General features: G+C 49.2%; 1 protein-coding gene across 2 annotated transcripts in view; it reads left to right on the forward strand.

Moving 5' to 3' along the window:
- Nucleotides 1–25,957, forward strand: part of EPHB1 (EPH receptor B1) — a 449,583-nt gene that overhangs the window by 164,378 nt on the left and 259,248 nt on the right. The gene's annotated exons all lie outside the window — the stretch shown is intronic.

Below are 25,957 nucleotides of genomic sequence, written 5' to 3' on the forward strand. Positions count from 1 at the left end.
CCAGTCTGCCCTGGGAGTGGACAGAAGGATCTGGAGACCCCACAGCTGAGGTCTCACCTAAGTGTGTGGAAGCTGAACATGGAGGAAATCCAGGCTTGGGAAGGGAAGACTACTTTTCCTGTGTTAAATTTTGCTTGCGACCTTCAAAGGTTTTGAATTGTTTAAGGGGAAGGCTTCCCATACGGACCTCAGAAATGACCGCCTCAACCCTAACATACCACTAGAGTTGCGCGCAGTCCTTTGGGGTTTGAGGGCTGTCTTACCTCCTCCTTCTCCATCATCAGCCTCTTGCCATCAGTGTTCACTGGTGTCATTCTGGCCCTGTCTGTGTACAGACCAGCCCAACCTATTTACTTCTCTACTTACCTTGCTCCCCAGACACCTGCAGGTGAGGTGGTGGGCACAGGACTGCAGGTGTCTGGGGAGCAAGGCTCTGCGATCCTTTGGACTCAGCTAAATTGCCTGGGCTGGAGCACTTATACAGCCTTTCTGAGGCCTGCTGAGAGCAGAGAGCTGTGCCTTTGTGTCTTTATTGGATTTCCTGGTTATGGTACCTGTGATGGATGGTGTGGAAACAGAGGGGGGAGAGTGCTGGATCCAGTGATGAATCAACATAGACAGTTTTAAAATCAGCCCAGCCTGGTCCCACAGTGCTCCTCTTTGTCCCTTTGGGTGAGAGTGGTGGGATACCCTCTTTGGCATTTGTCAGAGTCTAAGTGGGGACCAAAGCACCAGGCTGAGTTCTTAAAGGTGCAGGTGCAGCCGCTGCCAGGCATGTCGGCAGCAGCACTCAGGCAGGGTGATTTCTCTGGGCTTCAAAGGGCTGCCAGGCCACACTTGCTGGCTGGCGCCCTCTCATTTTTCTCATTATATCCTGAGCAGAATGGCAGGAACCAGAACAAGCATTGATTGGTTCTGATTTAATTGGGACTCTGGGAACAGGCTCTCATTTCTTCAGGCTAATTGGAACTTTTCTCTTTTGAGGGGTGCTGCTGTCCATGTTGCTAGTCAGTCACCTCCTGTGGCTGTCCTGGGAGGGCCTGTGGGGACAAATATGTAAATCCAAGTTGTTTCTTTCCATTCTCCCTTCCCAGCCCCAACCCCTTCCTGAGTTTTGGTAGACATTCCTAATCTTGAGCTATGGTGAATCTGACTTGACTTTATAAACCTTCCTAATGCCGCGGCCCTTTAATACGGTTCCTGTGGGTAGTATTGAGAACCGCTGCACTAGAGGGTGGAGGAAATGAGGAGCCCATGCACCATCCCTTTGCTATTTTCAGAGGCACAGACATTCATAATTTGGTGGCACTTCTGGGAGTGGAGAGTGGCAAGTAAGGTGCAGCAAGGGTCCTGTGGCCCAGCAGCCTGGTGAGTTCAGTGCCCTGGAAGGGCAGAGAAGGCTCTTTCCTTATCCAGGAACTTTAAGGGGCATCCCTGAGTTCTTTGCCCTTGCTCTACTGGCTGAGCAGAGGGCTGCTCCAGGGAGGTCAGGGAGCCCTCAGGTGTAGATGGTCATGTTGGGAGGCCTCTGCACCCTTTGGTGGGAGGTGGGCAGTGCTGGTGGAGGAACTTGTGATGGGAAGGTTTTCTCCCCATTTCAGGTGCTCATGCTGTACTGCCAGGTGGGCGTCATGGACCTTCGCAGTAGTGTCAGGGCAGCCTATGTAGCCCAGCCAATCCTCACGAGGCCAAGAGCATGGAGAATGGGGGTTGCCAGGAAATGGCAGGGTAAGAAGCAGTGAGCCCCCAGTAGCTACTCTCTGCAACAGCCCTTAGAACTGACACCCCCGAGGCTCACTGGTGGAAGCCTGAATGTTTCTGTGATGCTCACGTTGTGTCAATTTGATACATTTTATTTTCTGGTTAATAGAAACTAGGACTTTGCAGGGTAGTGGAAAGAATATCCTTTTTGTTGGTAATTACATGTTGTGTTTCCAAAAGGACAGGCTTTCATGCTGGGCAGGAAATGATATTCTCTTGACTTTGACTTTGCTTCTGCTAATTCCTCTCCTGTCCAAGTGGTGGTGACCAGTTTCCTGGTTGTGCAGGGGCATCCGGAGGCCACGTAGGCAGCCCAGCCTGTGAAGAGTGGTCCTGGCCTAGAGCTGCTCCTGCTGCAAGGAGGAGGGATGGGGGGTGAGCAGAGGGGGCTGTGGGGAGAAGAAGAGCAGGAGGGTGTGCAGCACATGGCTTGTACGTTTTCTCCAGAGCTTCTTGGCCTAAGGTCTTTTTCTGACTCTTCCTTTCTGTACATGGCCGCACCCATGAGGCAGAATCACACAGGTCTGCTGACTCTGACTCATCATGTGTTTGTCTCTGTGAAATTACTGATTACTAGGAAAATGGCCCCTGGACCCCCAACTTCAAGTTTTGTGTTCATAGAATAGTGGATGCATGCGAAATCATAGCCTGTGCCTCCCCCAGCCCTTTCCCTGCCAAGGTTGACAGCTAAGCCAATTCTGTGTGCAGGTCCTGTGTACCAGGGAGGCCAAGGTGGCACTTGGCAAACTTTCTCTCTGCCGTGGAGCCTAATATACTACCTTGGCTGAGCTTGGACTGCAGGGAAAATGGTGGGGCTAGGACTGACAGTCGTTAGAAGGAGCCTGGCAGGGCAGGCTGCCTGTCTGTCTGTAAGATGCTTGGGGTCTGCAGTATCCCATGTGAGTGTCCATTGAGGGTGGTGCCAACTGCTGTGACAGCCTCTGGGCAGCTAGATACTAGCTACAACACTATGCTCATGGGCCCTGGATCTGTTCTGCCTCTGAGCACTCTTTAAGGGCTCAGCTTTTCCTCCTTAAGCATAATCCTTGGAGTTTCTAGAGGGAGCTTCCTCATTAGCCTAGCTCTTTAGCCATGGTGGGGACTCAGAAAACGGCAGTGCGATGCATAATGCAGACTGCTTTCTGTGGTCTTCTCTTGCCTCTGCTCTTCCCCAGGATGGCTTTAGCACACTACTGCAGGGGGCACACACCAAGCCGTGGTGTCAGGCACAGGGACGGGGTGGAGGGGATATGCCCAGGTGGAAGAGACTCAACCTAGGGAGGACTAGTTTTAGTCTAGGCTCTGCAGTGAACTTGCTAGGTCATTTTAGGTTAAGTCTCTTTCCACTGACAATCCTATCCTTTCTGTCTACTATTTTTCAGGGTATGTGAAAATCAAGTAAGATAATGGATGTGAGAATATTTTATAAGCTATGCAGTGCTTGCATTGTTAGGTGTCCTTGTTCTTAAGCTCAGAATCGCTTATTAAGGAAATGGGAATTTGAATGAAGGTGGCATGTGGTTCCCTCATCCAGAAACATAGTAGCAGGAGTCCTTAATGCTCAGCCATCACCTTCCTACACCTGCCCTGGCCCAGCTCTATGACCATCAAGCAGCAAAAACAGCACATAGGAGTGAGCCACTGTCCCTCAACAGGTCAACTGGTCAGTTAACAAAGAGGTGTGGCTCACATGGCTTGCCTTGAGTCAGGTGGTCTAGGCAGGTGGTCTTTGTGAACTGAAGGTACAAGCAGGGACAAAGCTTTTCAAGCCAACAATTTTTGCCCACTAGGCAGGCATGAGATCCCTCGTAGAAAGATGTTATAAAGTAACATCCCCAGCTGCCTCCTTCTGAGACTATGATGGGTAGGTCTGGCGTGTGGCCCAGGCAGGTGGAGTTTTTGAAAGCCAAGGTCCCCAGGTATGAGCTGCAAATCAGGACTATATCCATGTGGCTGGAGTCTAGAAGAAAGGGGTCCTAAGGTAGACACTTAAGGTTTTCTTGGGCTTGTGAGTTTTGAGACAGGTGGACCTCAGTGTCTGAGAAGATGAAGGCGTCTGGGAAGGGGGCTGCAGAAGCAGGGTAGGGCTGGGGGGACCACGCACAAGGCCTACAGGCAAATAGCAGGGAGGTGTTCAGAGCGTTGCTGAGAGGCTGGAGCTGGGGAAAGGCCATACAGGGCAGCCCTGAGCAACCCAGTGTGTCAACATGACACCTCAGCTGACAGTTGACCCTAACGCATTCTGGAAAGGGAAGAGAGGCAGAAAGATGAGGACAGACTGTCCAGGCGTTACAGAAGAGAAACCTTCCCTGTAGCTGGCTAGCACAAGCCAGGTCACTTGGTACTGTCCTCAGAATGCAAGCATGCTGGTGGTGGCCACAGGAGCAAACCTGCAGGACTCCCATCCCCTGCTCAGCCTGAAAATCAGGGCTGGGACTGAGGATGCTTTTCCTGGGGCTCTCAGGTCAGCTGTGACCACTTCAACTCTGGACACTGGCAGGGCCTTCCCAACCTCTACAGAAGAACAGAGAGGTTCTGAGTGCATCTGGCTCCCCTTTTGGTGTCTCTGTGATCCAGGGCCGGTGGAGGTGATTGCCCTGACTGCCCTGGGCAGCATTCCAGGGCCCTCCTCCTGCCAGACCCTGGCCTGCCCTCTCCTGAAAGGTCTCCTCTCCTTCCTGGCTGCTTCTCTGCTCCTCCCGCCTCCAAGTGGGGACCTTTTTCCTTGGTAATTTTCCACCTACATGTAAATTCCTTCATGCCTAGAAACCCAAGGGACATTTTGAACCTTTCACCAGTTTCTATGCCTTTGTCAACTTGAGCAGCTGAGATGAGCCACTTTATAAGCCTGGGGGAGTTGAAATGAAACATTTGTAGGATTCAAAAGTGGAGAAAAATGTGTCTAATTTAGCTTCTCTTAGAAAAGAATGGTTTCTGGGGCCTGCTTCCATCTCCCTTAGGGTGGTTGTCCCAGCTCTGAGCCCCCCACTAGGCCGCAGTACTGCTAGCCACAGCTGAGGGGCACTGATGAGCCCTCCCTGCTCTCTGCCCATCAGCAGTTGGCTGGTGAGTGAGAAGAGCCACAGCCCAGGCAGCCTCCCCTCAAACCCCAGGGAGAGCAGCTCTGCTTGGGGCCAGAGGACGCCAGGGTCATTAACACTGCAGTCCTGTAAGATGAGCTTTATAATAGGATTTCCCAACAGGCTGCTTCATTTAGAAATCTCTCGGACCTCCTCTGCTCCCTTGGTGGCCCTGCCCACTGGCCTCCAGAGAGGGATCAGATGTAACTGGCTGGATGTAATGGACTGTGACACAGGCATGAGCAACAGCAAACAGAGCTGGAAGGATGCCCTTCTGCCCAGGGACCCCAGTGTGCTGGGCCCCAGAGGCAGCAGGGGATGGCCAAGGGCAGCTCTAGGCCCCAAATCTCCACGTGCTCTGCATCACCCCTTCTTTCTTTGAAACATAAGGGTAGAAGCACTCACATTTGTCCAGTATTGACCAAATAATCATGACTCTCCCAGGCCCGTATCATTAAGAATTACTGGTAATGATTTGGTAACATCCCTTGCATGAAAACTGTCCAAGGTGGGAGTCCACATTTTGCCTTGAACTTGGTTGCTCATTACTTAATACAAATGTGGTATCAAAGATGATGACAGAGACACCATATGATGTGATGAAGGTAGTAGAAAAATCACTGCACCAGGAGTCCAGCAGATGCCCTGATGTGCCATTTTTTCACCTTCCCATGAAGACCTATGGGTTGGACACTGCCCAAGTAGGTGTTGTGGGGTGGGGAGTGGTGCTGACACTATCTGTGCCCAGGGAGCATTCCTGGGCACAGAGAGTCACGGCTCGTTAATGTCAGCACTGGGGTAAGAACTCAGGTCAGGTGAGGCCACTGTCTGCCTCTGCTTCTGAGACTGGACCTTGTTGAAATAACCATCCTTAAAAGCCTAAACAAGTGTTTCTAGGAGTATTAAATTTCTCCCAGCTGTCTATCACAAGAGCTGTCTCTGGTATTTCTCTGGTCCCTTGTTTCTTCTTTTTCTGAGTCCTGGTGCTCTGCAGAGCTGTCCTCTGTGGTCACACATTTCTGTACTTCATACCCACATGGGACCCCCTGTTAACTGTCACTGTCTTTCTGATAACCTCTCTGGGACCAATACCATCTTTCCAGAGAGCCCTGACATGTTAAGCTGCTTGCGAGCCATCCAGGTAGCTCGCACCATCCCGAAGGGTGACCCCAAGTTCCCTGGGAAAGAACAAGGTCTGAGGCTTTACACAGGAGAGCAGAGGGGAGGTGGTGTGGCTGTGGGCTTGAGGCATGGCTGTGGCTCTCTGATCTGTGTCAAGGGCTCCAGTGTGAACCCATGAGGCCTGAATCCCAGCTACATCAGGACTGTCATCAGCCTTGTCCTCCCCTTTCTGTTCCCATCTCTCTTTAGGGTTGGACAGTCCCATTCTGGAAAAGTTTATTACAAACATTGCAAAAAATGCCTTGCATGGAGGCAAAAACATCACTTTTTAGTTTGAAACATGGAGATGAAAAATTATACTGAATCTTGCCTATACCCCAGTCTTTTGGTTAAGGGCTTAGGGAGCTCTGGTAGTCTGAGCTCTGCTTCCACTGCTTTTGGCCATTGACAAACCGTGTTGACAGTGTCCTAAGAGCAGAGTCTCAGGTCTTCCTCAGTGTAGTAGGGCGAGACTGAGGAGAGTCACTCCAGGGCTGTTGCAAATGGTTTGCACCTCAAATCCTTGCAAACCACCTGGGAGAAAGTATTTAGCCAGCAGGGCTTTGACAGAGACATTGAGAGAGGGGCAGACTTGCTTGTCTCTAGGGCAGATGTCTCTGCCTTTAGGTGTCCCGTCTACACTCTCCTTGCAGACTCAGCTGAGAACTTGAGTACCAGTTACCTCGTATGATAATTGAGTCCCCCCACATTTGTTTCATGGTCCAATTAACGATGCAGAGGACGCAATCCTGGGGAGATGTGGTTTAGTATTGCAGCATATGCCGGGATCTGCTTTGGGTCCTGGAAGCCATCCACATGGCAGATAGCACTTAACCTTCTGCCTGCTGCAGGATGTGTCTGAAGCTGCAGGTGTGTTGGGCTTACCCTTCTGTGCATGCATGGCCAGGGAGGTCAGGAGGAAGTCATCTCAGCTACAGCAGGCCCCTTGAGAGGCTGGTGAGAAGAAAAAGGTGCAATAGAGAGCTTCTGGGAGCCTCTTAGAAGCCCAGGACAGAAATTCAAGGCTTTTCATTAAGTGTTGGACCTACTTAATTAGGACTGGACAGGGAAACAGGCTTTTTGTTTGTTTCTGGCTTGTCCCTGGTCTCTGGGGGGGGGGGGACACATCCCTGAAGCAGCACACATCCTAATCAGGGCTGAACTCAGTTATAGGATAAGCCCGTGCGTGGGGCCTGCTCTGATGGTCTCCTTGCAGCTCTGGCCCTCCCATTCCTCATTCAAGCTGGATTTTACTCTTGACGTTGTGTGGGTTGGGTATCCAACCCACACAACCTGTGATTTCTTTCTTCAGGTACTTGGGCACCTACTGGTCTGGGGCTCTTTATGCTTATATACTCAGATTCAGCAATGTTATTTCTAAGAACTTGTTACATTCTTAGCTCTTAGAAAGTGCTTACAGTGTCCTGAGGTTGCTGGAGCAACAGCGACTCTGATGCTCTGGAGAACCCAATGGAGATAGCCCCATCCAGCCACATGAAACCCCTAAGGACAGAGAGTTTGTTGCACCCTGTGACACTTAATTTGCTTTCCTACAGTGGTCCCAGCCCACTTGTAGACACCTCCAGGGTTGGAACACTCCTGCTTCCCAAGGCAGCCTGGTTCATCTCTGAACCTTTTTTTCTTGGAGTGGAACTTTTATAAAAATCTCCACCCCTCCAATTTTCCTTCTATGTTGTTATTAAGAATGTTTTGAACAGGTAATACATGTGAAAAATAAGCTTCCCCCCACTCTGGTTCTCGCTCGGCTCTCTCACTCTAATAGTTTCTAATCTAATATTCTCTTGTAGAGAGAGCCACACGTGTGCAGACTTTGACCCCTGCACAGGGCGTACTGCAGAGAATTGTGCTCACTGTTCTCCCCACACCTTCCCACTTACCAATGAAGGCTAATCGTAGGTTGCCTGTGTTACATGTAGTTCTGCCTCACTCTTCCTAATATTTCATTGCATGGGTATATTTTAATTGGTCCTCCATTTGTAATATATACATTTAGGTTGTTTCCTGTCATTTTATTTTTCTGAACAGTGTTGCAACACATATCTTTGTATATTCCTCTTTGCACTTATGAGTGAGAATATTTGTGAGACAAATTCATTAATTAATTTATTCACTGAATATTTATTGAGGATTTTTCTATGTGGCAAGCACTTTTCTAAGAATGCAGCAAATTCTCAGAAGTAAAATTGCTGAATCAGAATATATAAATTTTTAATTTTGATAGATGTTACCAGTCTGTCCTCCCCCAAGGGTATTTTCTACCCATTTTTGCTCCCACCAGCAGTGCATGAGAGTTACTGTTTTCCATATCAAGATAATAAAATATCAATCATTTTTGCCAATCTGATAGGTGAAAAATGGTATTCTACTGTAGTTCCAATTTGCATATGTTTTGCTAGGAGAAATGTTGAACTTTGCAAAGTTCCATAAATTGCTCTGTTCAGGAGCTGAACTGAAGCTTCCCAACGGAACGCAGCGTGACATTAGGTGCATCTGGGCACTGCAGCCAGTTGGCACCTGCTCCCTCCTGGTCTGGCTTCACTCTCCTGGTTCCAGTCCCGTGTCCTGCATCAGAGCCTGTGTGTGCTCTTCACTCTTTGCCCAGCTCTAGTATCAGGACATTTTGACATGTGCCGTCCACCTATGTTGGCTTTCCCTAGACTGTGGTGGGTGAAATGTCTGCAGATGGGACAAGCGCAGGAGCTTGGAGCGGGAGGACCCCTCCATTTACCAGTGCCTGGTTTGGGGGGAAACACACCTACCTCACTTTCCCTGCCCATCCTCCCTGCCCCTGGCCTGTTGTGGGGCTCCTGCTCTGACCCATGAGTCTCTCAGCTCTCACCCTTTGGCCCAGCCCCACCACCCCGTATTGTGTCCTTTAACTTTCCCAGATTTTCTTTGGGTCTTCAGCCTCAGCTTAATCTGGGGACAGCCCCTCAGCCACCCATCCTAGATCACCAGCCTCCTCTTCATTTCTTCAGTACCAGCCCAACCTTACCACACCTGCTACCCCTCCTCCAGCAGCCTGGACTCAACCTCATCCGCTTCCCTTACCACGTGTCTGCCCTCCGACTGGAGCACACACCTTCCCACCTTCCCACTCTGCTGAAGCAGGCCCTGCCTCTGCTGCGTGTTGGGAGGGGTGGGTCTGCCCCAGTCCGGACTGCTACAGGCTGTTGCTAGGGGCATGTCTTTAGGCTTTGTCCTCCAGCTCTGTAGCAGTCTTTCTTTTGGGCCATGGACTCCTTCCTCTCTTCTTTACCTCAGTCTCTCTTTTCCCTCCCTTCTCTCCTCCTCTCCTTTCTTATCCCTTCTTCTGCTCTTTGCCCTCCCTCCCTCCCTCCCTTCTTCCTCACTTAGTACTTTTCTTTTAAACTAAATGTATTCAGGTTAAAAAGTGAGTCAATTTAAAGAAAAATAGTAATTAAAATCATGAATTAAAAACTTAACATGTGGATATGGCAAAAAGCAATAAAGATAATGTGGCAATGGCTGATGTTTGAGAAGAATGCTGACTTTCTCTGTTTACCTGACCTAAGAAAGCAGCTTATACGCTCTTCAGCACAGTCCCACATTTCATTGTCAGATTCTGGTGATGGTGGTGACCCAATTTAGTGCAGGGCAACATTTTCCGTATTGGCTTCCCTCTCCTGTTGAAACGCTAGTACAATGTAGCTGTCCTTTATAGAGCACTGACTGTGTGCCACATACTCTGCCAGATTTTTTGTTCTGTGTTATTTCTTAAAACCGCACAGTAGCCCTATGAGGCATATGCAATCATCGTCATCATTTTTTAGTTGAAGATACTGAGGCACAGCTAAGTAACTTTACCCGGGGTCACACAGGGTAGGACTCTAAGGCCTGCTGGTTAGCACTGTTCTCTACCCCTCCCAAACTGCACAAAAGCCAATATTCACCAGGGGCAGATCTGTGATTTGTGAGGAGAGCTGGCTTCAGGGTCCCCTTTGGACTAAGATACAAGACTTCACTAAGGTGCCCAAAGAAAAGTGATCAGAGTTTGATCTTGAATGGGGGACTTCATGGAAAATGTTCATTTCCCATTGGTGGGGGATGAACCATGAGGTACACAGCGTGAACTGCAGGCGCCATGACGGTGCCGGCTACCTGCAGCCTGGTGCCTGACTCACATTCCCACTCCTCTCATCTCAGGCTTCTCAGGGGCAATGGCCACTCCTGGACTTCTTTGCATCCCGATTGCCCACTCCGTGCCATTGGTTAAACAAAACACACTGAAAATCAAATTAGTGGAAGGAAGAAGAAGAAAGGTTTGCATTAAGATGTATATAAGACTTAGAAAGAAAAACAAAAAAAGATGTACATAAGAAAACATCCCAGCACCACTGCGTAGAGGGAGTGCTTAAGAAACCAGGCAGTAATGGGGCCTGAGGCATGCACTTGTGGTGATGATGATGCCAGAACCAGATGGAGGCAGTAACCAGTGATGGAGAGGCCTCGTCTGTCTGTTGTCCAATACAGTGACACATTGAGCCCAAACATACAGAACAAAAACAACAGAATGGTCGCAAGCCCATCCATTATGAAACCCTCTCACTGAAAGTTGGTGATAACGTCTCGGTTTGACAGAGGACATAAGGTCAGTGCAACGTGTGTATTTCAAGTGGAAAATGACAATCTGCTCTTTGCACAAGATGGATAGAGCTTCTCATTGAAATTGTGTGGAATATGCAAGAACTCTGCCAAATCATGGACTTGGCAAAAATTTGCCTGTTCTGGGAATTAGGTGATTTCAGGGCTTCCATTTGGTTTCTGAGTCTGTCATACACATGCCCACATTGATCTGAATGTGGAGGCCCTTGTGACTTGGGGCTTCACTTTCCTCACTGCCTCTGTTTGTCTTTTCCCTGTGTGTTTTGGCCAAATTAGTCTCCCTATTTTCTTTTCTTTTCCTCCATTTATTCTATTCTCTTGTCTTCTCTCTGGGCTTGATTCGAAAGAAGAGAAAAGAGAAATGCATTTCCTTGGGAAGAATTTTAATGAATGGAGGGCTATTTCTGTTCATTGTTTTTAGTTTTCTCTAGGAAACTGTCTAGATGTGAATTGCAATTTTAAAAATGAACTATTTCATATAGTAAAATAGAAGAAATCAATGTTTATCACTAAAATCAATTGCATATGTTATAAGAGCAATTTTGTCATCAGTATTATCAATATATAATCATGCATTTTGATAATAAGATTGTTAAAGTAACAATAGCTTTTTTCTTTTAAAGTGTTTTTATAGAATTCCCTGCTTCTCTGTTCTCATTTCTTTATTTTTCTGGAGCATCTTTGCTTCCTTCAGCTTCTTTAACCCCGTTTTTGCTCATTCCTGGCTTATGAGAATTCTTTCCAGTTCTCTTTTCTTCGAATATCTCCGTAAGTTAAGAACTAGTAGGCAAAGCTGTTCACTGTTGTATTTAATATACTCACTCAGGGTGACTGAGTCAACCTTGCAGGTTAATGGTGCCTCTCCCTACCCTGCCCACTTACTGAAGATTTCCCTCTTGTAGAAACAGTTATTCGGGAGTGTTTTGTCTTTGTGGACTGGTCTTTCTGCTCCCTTTTTTCCTGACCACCATCAAGGTGCACTGACGGCCCCTTCTTGTTCCCCTGTGGATCCTCACTGTCACACTGAGGACTTTCTGCTGCAGGGAGTTAGCAGCATCCGTGTATAAGCCACACACACTGACTTCGACATCTGTACACCCACTTCTTCCATTTCCTGGAGGAGGAGGCAGAGGTGCTGGACGCCCCACAGGTGGATGGCCTTGACTCTCCAATCCTCTCCGTATCCTGGCTTCCCCAGTGCCCAGGCCGCTTCAGCCCTTTCCCCCACAGTCTCCTTTTCTGCCCGTCACCACTTACTGGCCCTTCCTTCTGGGCAACAAAGGGCTTTGCACACAGACATTGTGTGCTGTTTGCCAACACAGAGCCTGGGTACACAGAGGGGCGAGGGAGAGGCCATCTGCTCTCTCCTTTCACACAGACCTTTGCTTTCTCCCTTTCATTCTCCTCCTCCTCTGTCTTTGAACATGCATACAAAATAAAGAAAGAAAAGCAGTTGCTAATTAGAGTAAGAGAATGGGAGGGAGCCTGGAAGAGGGACACACAGAGAGGCCAGCCCCTTGCAAATCAGCCGGCTCTTAAGAGCCAGTGAGGAAAGGGACAAGGAGACCCCCCCTAGCCCCCAGGGAGCTTGGGAGGGATATTTTGACAAAATAAGCAACAAAGCTTCTCCTGGGGAATGGCAAAGAGGGGCTTTGTCTTAACCTTCCATCATAAAAGCAGAGGAAACAGAAATGACAGAGTTTCTTGGGAACTCCCACTGCCGGCCTCCACATACCCTGGCTCTTCTTGTCTTTTTCACGCCCTCAATAGCCTAGTAAACAATACTCCTTCTTTGGGGGACATTTAAGTGTATCCTTTCATTGATGATTTTCGTTCTGACTGATAGAGAGTGGGCAGTCAGTGGCTTCTCTTCCCAGGGAGGGCGGCTTGCTTATGCCGCAGCAGCTGAGTCACCAGGATGTCCCAGCTTGGGGAGTAACTTCAGCAAGCGGAGACTTGTTTGGGGGCTTTTAAACCTACCCTATCCTATTCTTGGTTTGCTGGGTAATTTCTTTTCCCATCTGTCTCCCAGAGCAGCCCTGATGCACAGTGCTGCAGTGCTGGTTGTCTGGGGGAACAGCAGTCAGTGTTAGGACCTGGTCCAGATCCTGAGCTCTGCAAATCCACTTCATGTTCACAGAAGGATCCAGAAACAACAGCACCCCTGGCTGGGGGCACTTGCATGGCAGGTCTGCCATGGCTTAGAACAGAGCTCTTCGTATTTGTTCAGCCAGGCTCACTCAGAAGGTTTGAGGGTGCCCAGGAGGACCAACTTTGGAGAGCTATGAGGAGGAGACAGGGGCGCCTGGTGACAAGGTCTCTCTGGAGATGCATTTTCTTAGGCATAAGAGGAACAGACTGATGGCCCAGATATATAAAGATTTTGAAGTAAGTGCCATGTGCCTTGAAAAGGTTAGGCAATTTCCTGATTTGGTTTTAGTATAAACAAATGAAAATGCAGGGAGTGGAAGGCCCGTGAGGATACACATTGGTACTAATTAGTTAGGGAAGAAGAAAAGCAAGGAAACAGCCTGGGAAGAAAGGCGCTAGGATCTGAACGTGACCCCTGGATGTTCACGTGCTGGAAACTTAGTCTCCAGGTGGAGAGGTGGGACTGGTGAGAGGTGATTGGGGCATGAGGACTCTGCACTCAGGAATGGACTCACTCATTTGGGGATTAATGCTTATCAAGGGAGTGGAGTAGTTATCGTTAGAGTGGGTCTTTGGCAAAATCCAGGCTGGCTGTCTCTTGTGGTCTCCTCACCGCATGATGCCCTGTGCTGCCTCTGACTCTGCAGAGTCACCACCAGCCAGTTGTCCCTTACTGGATGTGGCCCCTTTGCCATGGACTTCCCAGCCTCCAGAACTGTAAGAAATAAATTTGTTTTTCTTTATAAATTACCTGGTCTCAGGTATTCAGTCACACCAACAAAAAATGGACTAAGAACAAGGGAGTATATATTTAGTTCATTTTCATTTATTAGTGGCTATTTTAGGTGATGGCTGTGCTATACAGGACAGGAATGTCCCACCCGAATCTGCTGGGACAATGTGCTGGAAGCTGCCCATCTAGTCACAAATGGATATGGGTTGTTCCAGTTTGTCCTTGCAAGACCGAATTCTATTTTTTTGATGTTAATTTTAAAATTTTTGTGACTTTAAATTCTTTTTTAAAAAAAATTATCATACAGAAAAATGTGACTTCTTTTGGTGGATAGTTTCATGAATTTTAACACATGCATAGATTTGTGAGACCACTGTCACTCCCTTCTGCTGTCCCTTTCTTCCCCCATCTTCCCGCCCACCCTCTCACAACTGGTAATTTGTCTTTCTTCACTATTGTACTGTCTTTTTAAATGAAATGGTACACTATACCAACCTTGTGAGAGAGGCCTCTTTTTTTTTTTTTTTTTGAGACAGTCTTACTATGTCACCCTTGGTAGAGTGCTGTGGCGTCACAGCTCACGGCAACTTCAAACTCTTAGGCTGAAGCTATTCTCTTGCCTCAGCCTCCCCAGTAGCTGGGACTATAGGCGCCTGCCACAACTCCCGGCTATATATTTTTTGGTATTGTTCTCCTTGTTGTTTAGCAGTCCCTGGCCGGATTTGAACCCACCAGGCCTGGTGCATGTGGCTGGCGCCTAACCACTGAGCTATGGGCTCCATGCCTAAGATAGGCCTCTTTCACTCAGAATAATGCCTGTGAGATTCATCTAAGTTTTTACATGGACCAATTGTTTGTTCCTTGTATTTCTTGAGTATTCCATTGTATGGATATAACTCACTCTTTGGAAAGCACTTGGATTATTTGTGATTTGGGGTGATTATAAATGGAGTTGCTATAAACATTCATGTTTAGGGTTTTGTGCAGACACACATTGTCATTTCTCTAGGGGAAATGCCTGGGAAAGGGCTTACTGTGTCTTGTGGAAATTGTATGTTTGGCTGCCAGACTGATGTTCGGAGCAGCTGTGCCATTTCCATCACCCTCAGTGTCAGTGTTAGAGTTCCAGTGGTTCTGCATTCTTGTTAGCACGTGGTATTTGCAGTATTTTTTTAATTTTAGCCACTCTACTGGGTACCTCATGGTATCTCATGGCGCTTGGTATTAATTTGCATTTGTCTGGTGAGTAATGATGTTGAATGTCTTTTATGTGCTTATTTGCCATCTGTTTATCCTCTTTTTGAAGTGTCTGATCAAGATTTTGCCCAAGTTTTAATTAAGTTGCTTGTTTTGAGTTTTTCAGAGTTCCTGATATGTTTTTTATATACAGGTCCTTTTGTTAAACATGTGATTTGCAAATATTTTCTTCTCAGCTATAACTTACCTCTTTATTCCTGCAGTAATGTCTTCCACAAAGCATTTTTAATTTTTATAAAGTCCACTTAATCCATTTTCCCCAGTTTATTCAATCAATTATTTTTTCCTTTGACCCAGATCATGTCCAATAATTCTTTGTCTAACCTTGGCACAGAGGTTTTTTCCTTTGCTGTCTTCTAAATGTTTTATGGTTTTACGTCTTACATTTAGGGCTATGATCCATTTTTAGTTAATATTTGTTCAGGGTATGCCCTGTGCTGCCTCTGCCTCTGACTTCAAGTTGAAGTTATTTTATTATCATTTTGTCTGTGATGTCCACTTGTTCCAGCAGCAGAGAGCTGTGTGGGCCCCTCCTTCACTTCCTTCAGGCCCCTACCCTGACCACTGCTCTTGGGGAGAACTGCACTCAACAGCTTCCCATTTACCTGTGTTGCTTTATTTTTCACGTAGCACTTAGCATCTCTAACATAGGATGCCCTTTACTGATTTATGATGTGTGCTGTTTCTCCTGTGTGTGTGTGTGTGTGTGTGTGTGTGTGTGTGTGTAGGGAACAGTCAGCTTGTTAACTGTTGCATCCTGAGAGAATTAGTAAGTATGTGAAGAATTAAGTGGCTGGGGTTCCCTAGGCTGCCCAGGCAGAATGTGCAGGGATGGCCGCTGGGGTACCAAGGCAAGCAGTTGCTATCAGATGTGAGCCCAGACTCTCTGCCTCGCATGTTCATCAGGCAAAACAGGTTTGTCCAAGTGAACACTCTGGAGCTCTTCTCTCACCCACACCCCTCCCATATTGTTTGAGGCTAATAAGAACTTAAACAATCAAACCATTTTCCCTCTCTATCTTAAAGTATTTATTGCTTGAAATTTAAGCTTTATCCCTTTCTCACTCTTATACTGCTTGAAAGAAAGTGCTCTAATACCCTGGGAAAATGATCTTCAGTGCGAATCAGGCCTTCATCCTGGGTGTTGGAAGTGACTCAGAGATGGGGTGGTGTGTAGGGAGATGGGGTGGTGTGCAGGGAGATGGGGTGGTGTGCAGGGGAGGGAGTATGAGGGGAAAGCTGTTTAGGAAGCAACACTGGCTAGAACAGAAGCTTTCAGCTGGTTAATAGTGCCTCAGTTCCAGCAACGAGGCTTAACTCGTCAACTTTGAGGCCCCGGAAATCCGAGGAGAAAACAGTACAGAGGTGTGGAGAGACTAGAAGGAAAGGGGGCAGATTAAATAACTGGGAGGGAGGGGGCATCAGTGGATTCCTGTTCCCTGCAAGTGGGGCCCCTCCTCTCCACCTGACCAGCTTACTGTCCTTGTTGGTGGCATCACTGCCCTAGGCCTCTCCACTGGCAGGTGGGGTGGACACATGACAATATGTCACCTGGGGCCTGCTCCAGAATTTCCTAATAGGAGGGACTTAGGGGCCACAGCCTGCTTGGGTGGGCAAGGAGGGTGCTGGATGGGCATTTGAAGGCTGAATTTGTATATCCAGCACACTCTTCTGAAAGTGAATGTTTATTTGGAGTGTCAAGGGCACTGACAGGAATGTGGGCTGCTACTGTGTCTGTCGGGCCCTGGCTGGGGAGGGCTGATGCAAAACGCTTGTAGAAGTTGTTTGTCCTTCTCCCTCCTTGATACAAGAGAACTGGCCCCCTAGACACTGCCCTGCCTCCCACCCTAATGTGATTCCCTGTAGGTCCTGCCGAGCCTGGCAAACAGCCCTGCTCTTGGATTATCTCTGATAGCCGAGGCTCCTGGCCTGTTTGGAATCGGGTCATATACTATATTTGTTTCTAGAAAAGCAAACCCACCCCAAATGTCAGTTTCCATCACATTATTACCACTGGATGAACGAAAGTGACTCATTTACCTTTTTGATCAGTTTGTTTCGGTGGAGGGGGAGAGTGGCTGGTTTTGAGTCACCAGACACTACCAGAGTGAGGGGAACCTGACTTATAATATTTCTTAAATTATACTGTAATGAAGACTCTCATTAACACTTGTAATAATTCACAGAAAAGAAAGCAATCCAAGCAGAGTTGGTTGAAGTGTCTTCTTGTGTCTTTTTTTGTGAAAAAGCTTACCGCCTTAAATGGTGGTCTTAATTACAGATCAGAAACAGAAGCTATTAGCTAGCGTTGGAGAATTGTGTCTCCTCTGTGTGGACCAGGGCTCATGGCCAGTGCTGCCTCCCTGGAAGGCCAGGAGGGGCTGCCTGTCTTCACCGCCCCTTCCCTTCCCCAGACTTTCTTCCCTTCTTCTTAGAACCATCTTCGTGATGAGCCAGGGTTGTGTGCAGGGCTTCTTACCTGTGCAGAGAGCACCTGGGTCTTGGGGTCTTTCTCTAAGAATATATATATATATATAGTTAAGAGGTAATGTCAAAATAGGATTACAAAGATTATAGTATGATTTAAGTCATATTTATGGTCAACAAATACTTTTAACACCCAAAGTACATTGCTGTGTGTTACTCCACGGGAAAAGACTTGCAGGATTTATAACACGTGCTCACGTGCAGTGCCCCGGAGGCAGCCTGGTTGGGTGATGGACGTACTTTGAAGTCCTGGATGGACTTCTCCTTTCTGCTCTGTGAGTATGTTTCACGGTGGGTGCGCGTGAGGCCTTTCTTAGATGGGAGCAGGCCCAGTGACCCTCCTACCTTGCCTGTGACAGCCCTGCTTGGCCCCCATGTCTGAGAGTGAGGGCAGCTCTGACCAAGGTGGGCCCCTACTCCTGGGCTCCGTGGACATCACTCTGGCTCCTCTTCTTGCTTCCTCCATAGCCACGGTGGGTGCTTTACCAAGAAGGCATTGCAGTATGATTTAGATGATAGAGCCATCTGATGCCTACTTGAACTGGGGGTGATGGTGCAGTTACTGTTTTCTTGAGTGTGAGAAGGAGAAGACCGAGCCATGCACGTCCCGCAGCCTCAGTTCTGCCCATTCTCAGGGAAGGTACATAGCAAAAGGGACTGTTTTCCCTGACTGTGTCCACTGGCCCCCTTGGCCTTTCCCAGGGGATGGGACAGTGGGAACCTGAAGATGAAGGGCAGGGTAGGTGAACACAGGCTAAAGGAAGTTACTGGCATACCTGGAAAAGATGCCCCCTACTTCTTTATCCTGGTGGGTGGTCTGGCAGTGGTAGGGAAGCCGAGCAGAAGCTCTTCTTGTCTGTGTTCTGGTCTTAAGAAAGAAATTGAGTAGAATTAAAATGCCCAGGGGTGGCAGGGATAGAATGAGGTAAGGTGTCAAAGGGCCTGAGGAAAAACCATTTCCAGAATGCTGAATCCTAAAGAAAAACTCTGCAGCTCCAGGCTCCAAGGCCTGATCTGAAGAGTGTGCATTATTTCTTCAGGGAGACAGTGAGCCATGCTGCCTGACCTGGAAAATCAAGAGGAGCATGTCTGTAGGAAGGGAGACCCCAAGGTTAGCAGAAAGTTGGTGGTGTGATAGCGAGACGGTCTTCAGAGGGTGCTTTGGGTGACTTGGAGCTTCATATGTCCCATCTCTCTGCCTTTAGCCTTTATCAAATCACAGTGGCCTCTGACCAAACCCTAGTTCATCCCCGTTTCCAAATTCATCTTCCTAAATTTCAGACTGAACCAGTCACCCCTATGCTCAAAAACTCCTGTGGCTCCCTATTCCGTTTGAGGTTAAGAGCTCGTTCTCAGGCACACATTCAGGAGTGCGTATACATGTGCGTGCATGCGTGTGTGCACGCGCGCGCTCACACACATACCCCTCTGGCCCCAAACCCAGCTTGGTTAAGAACATAGATAGGCTCTGGGGCCAGACTGCCTGAGCTTGAACTCTACTGCCACTGCCTACTAGTTATATGATCCTGGGCAAGGCCTTAGTCTCCTCAGCTGTAAAATGGGTGTAATAGTAACGTGCTTTCTAGGGCAGTGTGAGGAATGAATGAATTAATGCATATAAAGTGCTTAGAATGCCACTGGCCCTTAGAGAGCATTCAGTATGTGTTAGCTGTTACGATTTTCCAGATTTCATGCATAGCATTTTGTGTCCTCTCTCCATTGCCCCCACCCCATCCCTTCAACTCCAATAGTGCTCATTTTAAATCTAATTAATCCTTCAAGGCCTACTCAAGCTCTCCCTTTTCTACAAGAGGCTTTGATTACTGTTCCAGGACCAGGTGGGCATCCTGATTTACCTTTGTGCTGGACCTACCTCTCAGCACATTTCCTGTATTCTATCTGTCCTCTTTGCCTGTCTGCTCCCCAAGTCCCTGAGGCAGACTGGGAGCTCCTGCAGAGGCCAGCAGTCACATGACTGTTTGCTCCAGGATCATGGCAGCATCTCCCTGTTTCCTGCGGGGAAGGGCTCTCTGCGCTCCCTCCCCGGCTGCAGAGTTTCTGTGCCTTCTTCCCTGTGCTGCTCCCCACTACCTGCCGCCACCTGCCCGCTCTCCCTCTGGCTCTCTCTTTCTCCTCCCCTCTCTCCATCTCTTCCTTTTGGATCCTCCTTGTTTCTCTGACCTCCCCCATCTCTCTCTTAATGAGAACTTCCACACGTCATATTGATTTGGAGTTTTAAAAAGCCAGCATTGATTTTTCTGGGGGACTTTTCATGATCTTATTTTTAAATGTAGGAAGAAAGCTGTTTCCAAAGCTGTTGACTTTCTTCTATTGAATTAGGGAGTCAGTGTTGGAAGCTGTCCTCTGGAGGCACAGAGGACTTGAGGACCTGAGATGCCACATCTAATAAGCTGGGGTCAGGGCTGCCTTCCCTAGGTTGTGTGGCAGAGAGCCTTCGGCAGGGGGAGGCCTTGCACAGCTGGCTTGGATTTGAAGATAAGGCTAAAGAGCATGTACAGAGAGTGACTAAAGACAAAGCAGAGATACCATTATAGCTGCGTGGTCATGAAGGGCAGTGAAGGGTGGTGAAGCCACCACTCTGGTTACTCCGGCGTCAGAGATAATTTTCCAGGTCTTTCTCACCTATTTCCTCATGATGTACATGTTGACCCAACACCTGCTCTGTGTTCCTGGCCTTGTACCAAGGGCTTTCCCTATATGATCTTATTTAATCCTTCCAATGACCTCAGGAGACACGACATGTTGTTTTAATATTATCTTATGAATAAAGTAGTCATTATAGGAGTAAATTCAAGTTAGTCAAGGGCAGTGATTTTTTTCACTAAAAATAGATGGAGATTTTACATCTTCTGTATTAACATGGGTGGAGGTGGAATACATTCTTCTTAGTAAAGCATCACAAGAATGGAGAAGCAAGAATCCACTGTACTCAATTATGATGTGAGGACAATTGCTGACCTAGTACATGGTGGGGAGTGGGGGAAGGGGGGAGCAGAGAGAGGGTAGGAGGAGGGTGGGGGCTCATGATGTGTGACACGCATCTTGGGGGCAGGACACAATTATAAAATGGGCTTTACATAATAAATACAATCAGTGTAACCTGATTCTCTGTATACAGTGAATTCCCAACAATAAAAGAAACAAGCAAAAAACTGCTTGGAGAGATGGAATAATAGATTTAAGAGAGCAGAGGGGTTAGAAAGGCAGCATCTTGCCTACTGAGGGTGTGTGCACACATACAGAATGCATTAAATCTTCCGGGGATGAGGCTGGATATGTATAAATATATAGAACTGAGTGACTAAATGAGAATATTGAATGAAGGGGAAATAAAGACTGGGAAGTCAGATGACATATGGCTGAAGGTCCTGATGCCCATGGTCAGTGGTAGGTCCTCTCTATGGATTGGTTGGTTGTCATCAGGTCTGATACACCCCCCCCCCACACACACACACACCTGCAGGTCGGCAGCCATGAACTGGGACCTCCTTTTTCTACAAAAGTTCAAAGATCTATGGAAGCAGCTAGGAGAGCAGAGGCCACAGATCTTATCTGCTTTGGGCTCCTGGGTAAGGGCAGAGGAGAGGCGTGGAGATGTGGACTCAGCTGCTCCTCTGGGCACTGCAGCCTGGCAGACCCCTGACCTACTGGAGAATGGCTCCTCACCTGGCTCAACTGTGGCCAGTGCCAAGCAGGGATGAGTCTCCAGAACGTTGAAAAGTGATCAACCATCCTGAGGTGACATGGAACCTTTGGCCTGCTTGCTTATCTTCTAATATTGGCAAAGATAAATCTAATTTTGTTGCAGAACAATTTATCTTGTTTTGCTTGAAACATTCCTGTTCCCCATTTCCTTGTTTTGCATCTCAGCTCAGGGCTCATTTTCTCCAGAAGTCGCCACATCTCCTCCTCTGGGCATTTATTACACCCGTTGTGGCCCAGGTGTTTCTCTTGTGAGTCACATATACTTCCATAAAGAACCTTTTGTGCAAAATTGCACTCTATAATAACACTGTTTGTAGGAGGAAAAAAAAGGTTAGGGCTTACCATTCAATGCTTGTAGAGCTTTGGATCTAATGCCCTGAGAAAAATAGCAATCCTACTAAAAACAGCCACCCAAATCAATCTCTTCCAGAGTTTGCACCCAGCCTCTCAGTAGGTGGGGACTTTGCGGCTCTGCCTTCTCCTTGAAAATGTAGGTCCTGGAGAGCGTTCACTTCTACTTGAGACCCAGTTTATCAAAATTAAAAATCTGACAAGTTTCATTTGTCAATTATACTTCAATAAAGCTGGAAAGTAAATCTGAAACCCCTTCACAGGGATTTTCACATGGGGGGAAATGACTGTAGCTTCTTTGTTTGCATTTCCTCTGTCACAGCTTAGTAAGGTGGGAGAGAGGTGCTTGGAGTCTACCCGGCCCTCACTTACACTAAATGGGGCACCTGTGGCCCTTGGCTGGCACCGCAAGTGGCTGGGATGGGCAGGAGAATGGCAGGATGGGCAGGAGAATGGTGAGATGGGCAAGAGAATGGCTGGGATGGGCAAGAGAATGGGTGGGATGGGCAGGAGAATGGGTGGGATGGGCAGGAGAATGGGTGGGATGGGCAGGAGAATGGTGGGATGGGCAGGAGAATGGTGAGATGGGCAGGAGAATGGTGGGATGGGCAGGCGAATGGTGGGATGGGCAGAAGAATGGGTGGGATGGGCAGAAGAATGGGTGGGATGGGCAGGAGAATGGTGAGATGGGCAAGAGAATGGCTGGGATGGGCAAAAGAATGGGTGGGATGGGCAGAAGAATGGGTGGGATGGGCAGAAGAATGGGTGGGATGGGCAGGAGAATGGGTGGGATGGGCAGGAGAATGGTGGGATGGGCAGGAGAATGGTGAGATGGGCAAGAGAATGGCTGGGATGGGCAGGAGAATGGGTGGGATGGGCAGGAGAATGGGTGGGATGGGCAGAAGAATGGGTGGGATGGGCAGGAGAATGGGTGGGATGGGCAGGAGAATGGGTGGGATGGGCAGGAGAATGGTGGGATGGGCAGGAGAATGGGTGGGATGGGCAGGAGAATGGTGGGATGGGCAGGAGAATGGTGGGATGGGCAGCAGAATGGGTGGGATGGGCAGGAGAATGGGTGGGATGGGCAGGAGAATGGTGGTGGGATGGGCAGGAGAATGGTGGTGGGATGGGCAGGAGAATGGTGGTGGGATGGGCAGGAGAATGGGTGGGATGGGCAGGAGAATGGGTGGGATGGGCAGGAGAATGGCTGGGATGGGCAGGAGAATGGCTGGGATGGGCAGGAGAATGGTGGGATAGGCAGGAGAATGGGTGGGATGGGCAGGAGAATGGCGGGATGGGCAGGAGAATGGCTGGGATGGTGGTGGTGGGATGGGCAGGAGAATGGTGGTGGGATGGGCAGGAGAATGGTGGTGGGATGGGCAGGAGAATGGTGGTGGGATGGGCAGGAGAATGGTGGGATGGGCAGGAGAATGGTGGGATGGGCAGGAGAATTGGTGGGATGGGCAGGAGAATGGTGGTGGGATGGGCAGGAGAATGGTGGTGGGATGGGCAGGAGAATGGTGGTGGGATGGGCAGGAGAATGGGTGGGATGGGCAGGAGAATGGTGGTGGGATGGGCAGGAGAATGGTGGTGGGATGGGCAGGAGAATGGGTGGGATGGGCAGGAGAATGGGTGGGATGGGCAGGAGAATGGTGGTGGGATGGGCAGGAGAATGGTGGTGGGATGGGCAGGAGAATGGTGGTGGGATGGGCAGGAGAATGGGTGGGATGGGCAGGAGAATGGTGGTGGGATGGGCAGGAGAATGGGTGGGATGGGCAGGAGAATGGTGGTGGGATGGGCAGGAGAATGGTGGTGGGATGGGCAGGAGAATGGCTGGGATGGGCAGGAGAATGGTGGGATGGGCAGGAGAATGGGTGGGATGGGCAGGAGAATGGCTGGGATGGTGGTGGTGGGATGGGCAGGAGAATGGGTAGGATGGGCAGGAGAATGGGTGGGATGGGCAGGAGAATGGGTGGGATGGGCAGGAGAATGGGTGGGATGGGCAGGAGAACGGGTGGGATGGGCAGGAGAACGGGTGGGATGGGCAGAAGAATGGTGGGATGGGCAGGAGAATGGGTGGGATGGGCAGGAGAATGGGGGTGATGGGCAGGAGAATGGGTGGGATGGGCAGGAGAATGGCTGGGATGGGCAGGAGAATCGTGGGATGGGCAGGAGAATGGCTGGGATGGTGGTGGTGGGATGGCAGGAGAATGGGTGGGATGGGCAGGAGAATGATGGGATGGGCAGGAGAATGGCTGGGATGGGCAGGAGAATGGTGGGATGGGCAGGAGAATGGTGGTAGGATGGGCAGGAGAATGGGTGGGATGGGCAGGAGAATGGGTGGGATGGGCCGGAGAATGGTGGATGGGCAGGAGAATGGCTGGGATGGTGGTGGTGGGATGGCAGGAGAATGGGTGGGATGGGCAGGAGAATGGCTGGGATGGGCAGGAGAATGGTGGGATGGGCAGGAGAATGGTGGTAGGATGGGCAGGAGAATGGGTGGGATGGGCAGGAGAATGGCTGGGATGGGCAGGAGAATGGGTGGGATGGGCAGGAGAATGGGTGGGATGGGCAGGAGAATGGGTGGGATGGGCAGGAGAATGGTGGGATGGGCAGGAGAACGGGTGGGATGGGCAGGAGAATGGTGGGATGGGCAGGAGAATGGTGGTAGGATGGGCAGGAGAATGGTGGTAGGATGGGCAGGAGAATGCCTCGGGAGAGCGCCAGCTCAGCGTCTTTTGCCTTCAGCAAAGATGAGCTCCGGGAGGGTGGGAGGAGCATGTGGGAAATCTCTCTTCACCAAGAAGGGACCCCAACACCTTGCACTCCTTTAATGCACCCTCCAGGGCCTGTGCCATGGGGTATTTTCCCCAAATACCCATTCCTTTCATTTCAGGGGTGTTTCTGGCTGACTGTACTTCAGTGACTGAAACATCTCTTTTGTCCTTTCTTTTCACACCCCCAGCCTAGTTTTTGTCAGTCATCCTGACCACATTCAGGCTTCTCATGGGCAGGGTCCCCCAGGCCCCCTGATTGGCTCCTGGCGAGGTAGCCTAGTTTTGTTTCCTCATCAGATTTCTTCTGTGACTCTCCCTGAGTGTCCTCTCTCCACCTTCGTAGCTGCTTGCTGATTCTTCTCCCTTCCACACCCAGCATGGAAAGGATGGATTTTTCTCTTCTAAGATGCTTCTTGGAGCCCCATGGTTGCTCCTCTGAGGCATAAGAGCAGAGGCCTGGCCCCAGTGAGTGCTGGAAACTCTTAGGCCTTTGCCAAGGCCAGAACCAATGCTCCCCCTGGCCCCACCTAGTTCTGCTGGTGAAGGGGAGAGTGAAAGGAGACCCTTGCACTGTGTCTTCCTCATCTTCCATTTTTTTCCCCACAGTGTCCAGGGCTATTTGGAGTCTTCTCAGACAGAGGGGTTAGCCCGAGAGAAGTCTGCCATCACCACCACACTTATACATCAGACTTTGGCTGCATTAGCCCATCTGAGGAGGCTGGAGGTTGCCTGTGGAGCCTCAACAATTGGAGGCCTGAGCTGTCCCTCCCTCCCCTTGAAGGCTCCGTCTCCCCAAGGCCAGTGGGTCCCCAAGTCCTATCCCTTCTACTGCAGAAGAGGTGAACCTTCCTTCCATGCCATTGCCCCTACCCTAAGCCCTGTGTGGTCTCCCTGGCTCCTGTCCTGGCCCCGCAGTGCATCTTCCACACAGCTGTCCCAGGAACTTTTCCCCAAAGTAAAGCTGGTTCTGTCCACCTATGAGAGGTTCTTCCCCCAATCCGGTCATTACTCCCACAGTCAAGTGCGAACCCCTTGCCTTAGCACCAAGGCATTGAGCACTCTGTCTCCCACAGGACTCATCTCCTGCTGCCCTGAATCTGGCCATACAGTGCTAAGGGGTTCCCAGATTTGAGTCTGGCCTTTCATGCTCCAATATCACCTCCACATTCTTGCTCTTCCTGGATTTCCCTTCTCTTTCCCTTTAGTTACACAACCCCAGGACTGCTCAAACGGCTCTACCTAACTAAGCCTTCCCTGTCTGCTGTCACCACCAGCATGTCAGTAGCAGTGAGCATCTGACTCTAGTGGCATCTGTCAATTAGGCAGAGTCTGTTTTCCATTTGGTCTTCTGTGAGATGTCTAGCTGTGGCAGGACAGCCTCCAGGTCCTGTCTGTGGCTCAGGCACCGGGCAAAGAGAGAGACTCATTACAGATGTATTAGATGGTGTGGGAGCTACCCTACATAGTAAGCGGTGGGGACGCTACTGCCACCTGGCTTCAGAGGGGTGAAGTAGAACCAGCTTTCTTAGGTTTCCTCTGGCCTGGTGCTGTCCCCACGGAGAGTGGGGCCAGGGGCCTGAAAGCCAAGCAAACACTCAAGATTGCTGGCCTCACAATATGGCTTCTCAGAGCCCCCAAGGAAACAAAATCAAGATGTTGGAGGATTTTTCTTTGGGTAAAGAATTATTCTCAGCTTATATTTAGAATGGTACAGTATCTTCTACCTTGTGATTTGACTGACAGAAGACGTGTATTTAAGCTATTTTTAACCTGGAATCTTAGGAAGATGAAATCTATTGATTAGATCATGAAGCTATTGTGTAATT

Source organism: Nycticebus coucang, chromosome 8 (assembly GCF_027406575.1).
Source record: "Nycticebus coucang isolate mNycCou1 chromosome 8, mNycCou1.pri, whole genome shotgun sequence".
In the NCBI taxonomy this organism is placed as follows: domain Eukaryota; kingdom Metazoa; phylum Chordata; class Mammalia; order Primates; family Lorisidae; genus Nycticebus; species Nycticebus coucang.